The sequence below is a fragment of the Neomonachus schauinslandi genome, chromosome 4, assembly GCF_002201575.2.
Source record: "Neomonachus schauinslandi chromosome 4, ASM220157v2, whole genome shotgun sequence".
NCBI lineage: Eukaryota > Metazoa > Chordata > Mammalia > Carnivora > Phocidae > Neomonachus > Neomonachus schauinslandi.
The window spans coordinates 23,779,630-23,787,657 of record NC_058406.1 but is presented as its reverse complement, the minus strand read 5'-3'; the positions used below and the strand labels follow the sequence as shown (position 1 = coordinate 23,787,657).

General features: G+C 46.0%; 1 protein-coding gene across 1 annotated transcript in view; it reads right to left on the bottom strand.

Moving 5' to 3' along the window:
• Window positions 1-501: 501 nt before the first annotated feature.
• The window catches only part of KHDRBS1 (KH RNA binding domain containing, signal transduction associated 1), a 37,660-nt gene continuing 30,133 nt past the window's right edge, over window positions 502-8,028 (bottom strand). The window contains exon 11 of the transcript XR_002480013.1: window positions 502-1,165. The gene's annotated coding sequence lies outside the window, so the exon portion shown is untranslated. The remainder of the gene's footprint in view (window positions 1,166-8,028) is intronic.

Below are 8,028 nucleotides of genomic sequence, written 5' to 3'. Positions count from 1 at the left end.
CACTTAATAAATTATTAGCTATCATTTATAATAATCAGTAATGAAGATGGAAATGGGCTCAGAGGTTTACTTACTTGCCCAGAGTAAATCAACTGATTTCAACATCCTTTTCCTGCTAAGGATGCATCCCAGCTCATTAGAATGCCCCAGGCACAGCTAAAATGCAGACAGTCTCTCTTCCCAAACTCAGCCCTTCTCCTGGTTCCCTTGTTAGGATAAATGACCAGAAGAGTTATTTTATTAAAGGAAGAGTATAATATTAGACATCCCTAACCTCTCAGGAAGCTCAGTATGAAATCAGCCTAGACACAGGCCACAGGAAACTGAAGTCTATCAAAGGCTGACTTTCCAATCCTTCGAGAGAACGTGTTAGGACAGACAGCTAGCTCAATATAGTTGGAAGAGAAGGAGCTAGGCAAGGGGCCTTTGGCTCTTTCCCAAAGCTGACAGAAGCTACCAGAGTGGGACCATTCTTCACTTGACCAAATCTTTTATTGAGCTCCTCAGTGCCAGGTATTTGCTGGGGAAGGGATAGAGTACAGAGGTGAAATGGAAAAGCCCTACTCTTCAAGAGCCTTTTAGACAAGGTTAGTAATCAACAATGAAGAGAAAAACAGGCTCAGAGGTTAAATAACTTGTTCAAAGTAAATAAACCTTCTCACTTGGCTTTCTTCTGCCTGTAACAGAGGTGACAACCAGCCTTGTCCTGGGAACCCTCTGGAGGTGCCCAAGGGCTCCTGGGCTGGCACCTACAACGCAGGTGTGGTAAGGTGGGAAGGAAAAGGTGGAGGTAGTGTGTTCCAGCCAGTTCCGCTGGAGGCTAAGGGGAAGCAGGCAAAATAGGAGTGACACAGTGGGAGATGCCAGTTTATTCAGATCTAGGAGGCTGTGCTTGGGATACCATTAGTCCCCTTCAACTCTTTAAAGTCCTGAGCAGGTTTAATTGTTAGCATCACAGCCCCCTGCAGCCCTGAGGACTCCATTCTGGGCCTAGAGACTCTCTTAGGGGATCCTGGCTGGCTTTCTGTATGCAAATCAGACAGATCAAGAAGTAGAGTGGGAAAAGACTGTTGATCTCTCCTGCGTTTCTCTGTGCTCAGCAAATGCCCTCAGGCCAGCCTTGACACAGCAGGCAGCTCTCCTGGTTTCCGGAGTCCTCTGATCACTGCAAAGACACAGGTAGAAAATTAGACACGAAGCTACCCTATCAAGGGGCTTCCTAGCCTCCCATTTGGCCAGGGTGCCCCCCCTTACAATCTCCCCATCCCATGGCACAACTTTAGTTATTTCATTCCGTACAGGTTTCTAGGTGCACAGATGGGTAGGCAATAGAAGTCCACAGCCTAACAGCTGTCTTTTTTGCTGTTGGTCGGGCAATGAGAATGGATTCTCACTTCATATACCTCCCATCCTTAGCCATGCCTAAGCTGAGTGATCCAGGGCAGAATCAACTAAGCCACTGGAGCCTTTAGCTATTCAAACTTTGGGGCCTCCAGCTCTACAAAAGGGAAAATGATTTCTGCTCTCCCAGAGATGTGAAAAAGATAAAGATTAACAAAGAGCTTTAAAGCCTTTGGAGGAGGGGCGCCTGGGTGGCTCGGTTGGTTAAGCATCTATCTTTGATTCAGGTCATGGTCCAGGGGTCCTGCGATCCAGCCCCGTGTCAGGCTCCCTGCTCAGCAGGGAGTCTGCTTTTCCCTCTCCCTCTGCCTGCCCCACCCCCCCACTTGTGCTCTCTCTAAAGTAAATAAATAAAATCTTAAAAAAAAACAAAACATAAAGCCTTTGGAGGAAAGAGAATGAGGAAATAGTCATCTTCTTACAGCTATTATTAGCACCTCAGTCCTAGGCTCAGTGGGGCATCTCCTCTGGCCTTTTGAGGGGTTCATCCCAGCTCCAAATACTCAGGGTTATCTGCAGGAGACACACATCTGAAGCCTGGGGCACATGCCAAAGCCTGCAGCAGTGCTCCCATTCTGTTAACATATGGTGCCCCCATTCTGCCAGTTGTTCCAGCCAGTAACTGGAGGAGCCCCCCCCTTAGTCAAGCCCTTCTCTCCCACATTAATCAGCCACCAAATGATGTTTATGGTAGCTCTGAAAAGTCCTTGGATCCAGTCACTTCTCCACATTTTCATTGGTATCACCTTACTTACCATAGGTCTTCCTCATTTCTCGTCTGGACTAACACAAAGTTTCTTAATAGGTCCTCATAATCCATAATCCATTTTCCACTCAGGAGCAAGTGAAGTTTAAATTTAATCATGTTGTTCCCCACACCTCACTCCTGGATTCAGTGGTCTTCAGTGTTGACCTTAGAGTAAGGGCCAGGTTCCTACCTCACCTTGAACCTGCCTCAGTCCCACCCTCTGCCTAGAATGTGCTTTGTGTCCTTGCCCCAAACCATTTCATAAACCCTCCAACTAACTCTTCCTTTAGATGTCAGCTTAAACAGCATTTCCTCAAAGAGAACCCCTGGGCTAGGCTGGGCTGCCTGGTGTCTGTCCTCATACAACTCTGTTCCTTTCTTTCATAGCTCTTATCACAACTGAAATGATATATGTTATTTATGAGACTAACATCTCTTTATCATCTGTCTCCTCAAATATAAGCTCATGAAGTCAGGAACCAATTTTACCTTATTTGCCACTGAATCTCCAGTATCTAGCACATTAGTAGGTGTTCCAATTTATATTAGCCAATGTGTTTAATAAAATTGGGGCACCTGGATGGCTCAGTCGGTTGAGCAGCTGAATCTTGATTTTATCTCAGGTCATGATCTCAGGGTCATGGGATTGAGCCCTGTGTCAGGCTCTGTGCTCAATGGGGAGTCTGCTTGAGGATTCTCTCTCTCTCTCCCTCTGCCCATCCCCCTGCTCACACTTTCTCGCAAATAAATAAAAAAATAAAATGAATGAATAAAAATCTTTAAAAAAAATAAAATGAATGAAAGGGGGCATTTATATTGACCTCTGGAGAGAAGCTTATGATGAATCCTATCAGAGCACAAGGTATTTCTTTCTCAGAGGCAGATGTAGAGCTTGTTTCTGAATTCCAACCTCAGAGAGCCTGAGAAATGGGGAGCACCTGTTCTATACCTAAAGCTAGGCCACGAATGGGAAGCATGAAGGCTTGCAGGAGCTAAAAGCCCCTGGGAGGAATTAGCTCTATCTGAACCCAAACTCTTCTATCTCAAGTTCTCACACCACAGTGTCTGGGAAGAAGAGACTGAGGTGGACTAAGTGGGCTCCAGAGGTTGACAAGGGGACAGTTAATTCAGACATCTTAATGCAGTTTTAAGAACAGGAGTCGTCTCCCAATTTCTGGCATTGTGTTCTACCTAAGTGACTGATCTGGGCAGGCAGCCTGGCTGTGCGTCGTCCTCTGCCTGGAAACCTCTCAAATGAGTTGTCTTTTTTCAGGAGTCCCCATATCCCCCCCCAAGTTTGCCCCGGAACTGACAAGGCCTCCTGGAAGCAACAAGCTCCCTAGGTCTGGGGGGGGAGAAGCACTGGGATAGCTTGTGTTCCTAGCGGAAAACTCCTACCTGCCCATCTCCTGCCTGAGACACCAGCCTAAGACACTCACCACAGCAGTACACCTCCTGCCAAGAGGGTGCTGCGTTTGCAGTCAAGGAATGTCGAGAAGCTAAACTCCAGCAGCATGGTTATGAAATTTAAGTCCCTTCCAGATACAAGTCTCCTTCCTCTTAGAATAGAGACCCATGGTTGGCCGAACACTGGCTGAGAACATGTCCTCAGCCCCAGTGCGAGAACAGGTTAGAGAGTAGAAGATTTTCAGCCCAGGGGTTAGAAAATTGATTTATTTATTTTTCTTAAAGATTTTATTTATTTGGTGGGGGGGAGAAGGAGAGGAAGAGAATCTCAAGCAGACTCCCTGCCGAGTTTGGAGCCCAACATGGGGCTCAATCTCATGACCCCAAGATCATGACCCAAGCCGAAACCAACAGTTGGACGCCCAACCGAGCCACACAGGCACCCCAGAAAATTGACTTTAGAGGTCAGTGAACTTATCTGCTCCTTATTACCCCCTAAAAAGGTTTGGTCTGCTGCCTAAAGGCAGCCTCCTTGGAAGCCCAGGGAGCAATCAGGCCACGACAGAACTAGGGTCCAGTGGCCACCATAGGCCTTTGCTCCTAAGGGGCCTACAAGGGCGAGCTCAGGGAACAAGGGAACAAGTAGTTAGGCTGGGCAGTGCACTTCCTCCCCTCCCCCCGCAACAGCTGCTGCCTCAGACAGCTGTATTCAGCCTGTCTGCTCAGGCTATTAGTCATCAGATGCTTGCTAGCTTTAAACATGTAAAGACTATTAATCCAGAGAGCAAGAGGTACATGAAGGTTCTGGAGAGAGAAAGGGAAGGCTTAGAAGGATCTGTTTCTCTTAATTTCAGGAATCTGGAAACCAGAAAGGGGTACCCATCCTGTACACCAAAGCTGGGAACTACTTTTAGTGTAAGCTGATCTTCTGGTGGCCACTGTAGGTATAGAGAAGAGACCAGGAGGCAGTTAAGTGAGAGCAGAGACTTAGGTCTAAACTCCAGCTCTTAGGGCCTGCGGTCATCCTAATCCGGACTTGTCAGTTTCCCAGGATAATCCCTGCTTCACGGGGTTGTCTGTGAAATTAAGTAGGTCACTGTATCTGCATATGATAATTCCAGTAGAATTAGCACAGAATTAAGAGCTTAAAATGGAGGCAGAGACTTCATGCATTCAGGGGAAGCAAAGCCATGTTTAACAATTCCTTAAGAGCAAAATTTCTATCAGAGGAGACTCCAGGTTCTGGTCTCCAATTCACAGGGTGGGTTAAAGGGACAGGAGGTGGGAAATCGCCCTTAACATATGACAAAGGCCTAACGTCCCACCCTCAAATAGCCCAAATCTCTGGGAGGAGAGAGGATTATTCTTTCTGAAAAAGGTTAGAACCAAAAGGCCTTCAGGCAAGAGAAGAGCAGAAGGCAGGCAGGGTGAGGGGAGAATATCCCCTTCACTCTCCCACAAGGAGTGGTGCCACTTTACAGAAAGCTCTGCTCTTCTGCTTCTTCCCTCCTTCCCTACACCTTGCCGGCACAATGGCAAACACAGGTGTGTCCAAGTCACTCTCATGATCAAGGCCTTCAACAGCTCCCTAAACTTCAGAATCAAGTCCAAATACTTTGCCTAACATTTAGCTTTTCAAAATGGGCACTCACCTCTCTTCCAGCCTAACATTTATTGGGTGCTTCCTACAGGTCATGTTGAATGTTCTTCATGAATTCACTCAATCTTTACAATGATGTTGTGACATAAATGATAATCTCCCATTTTACAGATGATGAAACTGAGTCTTGGGGAGGATAGCTTGCCTAAGGCTCCAAAGCTAGTGAAACTAACCCTGGAGGCGGCAGAGTTGACATTAGTCTGTTTAAAGCCATAATAAGGTGTTGTGTTAATCTGCCTGCCTGGTGTTTTCTAAACCTTCTCAGACAGCTCCCCCAGGCTCCTTCGTATTTGGTTCGGCAACACAGGACAACCACACACTACTGGAACTGTTGGAGACTTACTCTCTCCCACTATGAGCGGATGGAGACCCATGACCCAGAACAGCCAGACTAAAGACCTCAGTGGCCTCAGCAAATGTTTACTGCCCTAGCAATAATACTCCCGCAGAGGCAGCCTCCTTCCAGGATAGAGAACAGATGTACAGGCTCCCTGAGGTGGTTCTGGCTGACAGGTAAAGCTCCTCTACATTCCAGCATAATCCTGAAGCTGAGGTTGATCACAGACTCTGAAATCAGACCGCCTGAGCTTAAATCCCAGCTCCACTACTTAACAGCTGCATGACCTTGGATAAGTTATTTAATTTTCTGGGCTTCAGTTTCATCATTGTGTAAAAACGGGACAATAATAGCTACTTCACAGGTGGAGAAGACAGTGCACGGCACATGGTAAAAAATCAATGTGAGAACTGACAGAATGCAGTAGTGGTTAAAATACGTATTTTTCAGATTTTAACATCCCCGAAATCAGGATGCATTTTATACTTGATACGAAAACAAACTATCGTGTCAGTTTAATTGGCAGTATTTTTTCTTTCTTTGCAGTACTTGCTACATCTTATAATAAATGGCCGCAGTGTCGATGAAATATGGTGTTATCTTACAGAAGGAGCATACTTTCAGCATACAGAATGGACTTCGGTGTACAAAAATGTTGACAGGCACACCCCACAACTTGCTATGAGACTGTGGTAAATTACTCCACCTCTCCTAGTATCAGCTGCCTCCTTTACAAAAATAGGGACACACAGTAGGCCTGCAAATTCAGTTCTCTCCTTAGTCAGGCAGAGCTGCCTATTTTCCCTATGTCACTTCCTCCTTCTTTTATAAAGTGGGGTCAAGATCAATGAATGGGAGTAGATGGAATAACAATTTAAATGACTACTTAACAGTAACACTGCCAGCAAACAGCAGCTTGCATAGGCTCACACAAAGCACAAGAACATATCAAGAAAGAGGGAGTCCATGTTCTGCCTTGTGCATTCCAATTCCGGTATGATCTTTGGGCAAAGCCTTGAGGGACATAGAACTTCAGGGTCTGAAACGAGGCAGGGAGTACTTAAGTTTCAAAAACCTGAGCAAAACAGCCACTACCGTAATACCTCTATGCCCCTATTCACATGGTACAGGGGAACTCTGCGTATGCGCGGGCAAGAAGGCTTTTCGGTCCCAACTCTCAGGCTGCTGTTCCTGAAACAAAACACAGTCTGAATCTGTTTCATCCTTAGTGGCCAGAAAGCCCTAGCAGCTGCTGATGCATCTTTACCTTCATTCTTAGCTTGCGGCAAGGGGTGGGAAGTGGTGGGGAGAAAGCAAGAGGGGACAAGCCCTGAGCCTTCTTGAATAACTACCATATCCCTAGGGAAGAGAGGGTGAGGCTGTTCCCTTAGCAGCCACAGTCATTGCCAGGAGCACCCCGGGGATTCCACAGAAATCGTGGAGGGAGATGGAGAGAGGAGCAAAGGACGCTGATGGTGGGGGAAATGGCACGTGGAGCTCAGCCTCGAAGCTTCTGAGGAACCACATATGGCCAGGCGTGGCAGCTAGAACAGCAAGCCTCATTTCCACTTTAGCAGCCTGTGCTATAAGACAAGGTAAAGATGTGGTTTGGAGATACCCATACACGGGATCCAATCCTAGCCCCATGACTTACCACTAGCCTTTAGTGGTGCCAAAATAATCCAGTTAGCTATTCCTTATCATTGAGTAGCTACTACATGCCAGAAATTACATTAATCACTTTTAAGTAATACCTACTTCAAAAGGTAGTAGATCTATACCTCCGTGGTCAATTAGTGTGCCAATATGGACAAAGGCACCGAGATCATTCAATGGGGGAAAAAACAGTCTTTTTAAAGATTTTTTTTTAAAGATTTATTTATTTGACAGAGAGAGAGAGGGAGAGAGAGAAAGAGTGTACACACGCACATGTGTGCATGCATGAGAGCAGGGGGAGGGGCAGAGGGAGAGAAACTCAAGCAGACTCCCTGCTGAGCATGGAGCCCGATGTGGGGCTTGATCCCATGATCCCCAGGATCATGACCCAAGCCGAAATCCATAGTCAGATGTCCAACTGGCTGAGCCACCCAGGCACCCCCAAAACAGTCTTTTTAATAATATGATGCTGGGACAACTGGATATCCATATGCAAAAGAATGAATATGAAACTCCGATCACACACCATATGCAAGAGTTAACGCAAAATGGGTCACAGACCTAAATGTAAGAATTTAAACAATAAAAGTCTTAAGATGGAGATAGGTATAAATTTTCAGGACCCTGATTAGACAATCGCTTCTTATCTAAGACAGCAAAAGCACAAGCAACAAAAGAAAATAAACTGGACTTCATCAAAATGGAACTTTTGTGTCTCAAAGAAAATAAAAAGATAACCCATGGAATGGGAGCAAAATACTTGCAAATCACCCATCTGACAAGGGTCTCATACCAGACCATATAAAGAGCTTACAATTT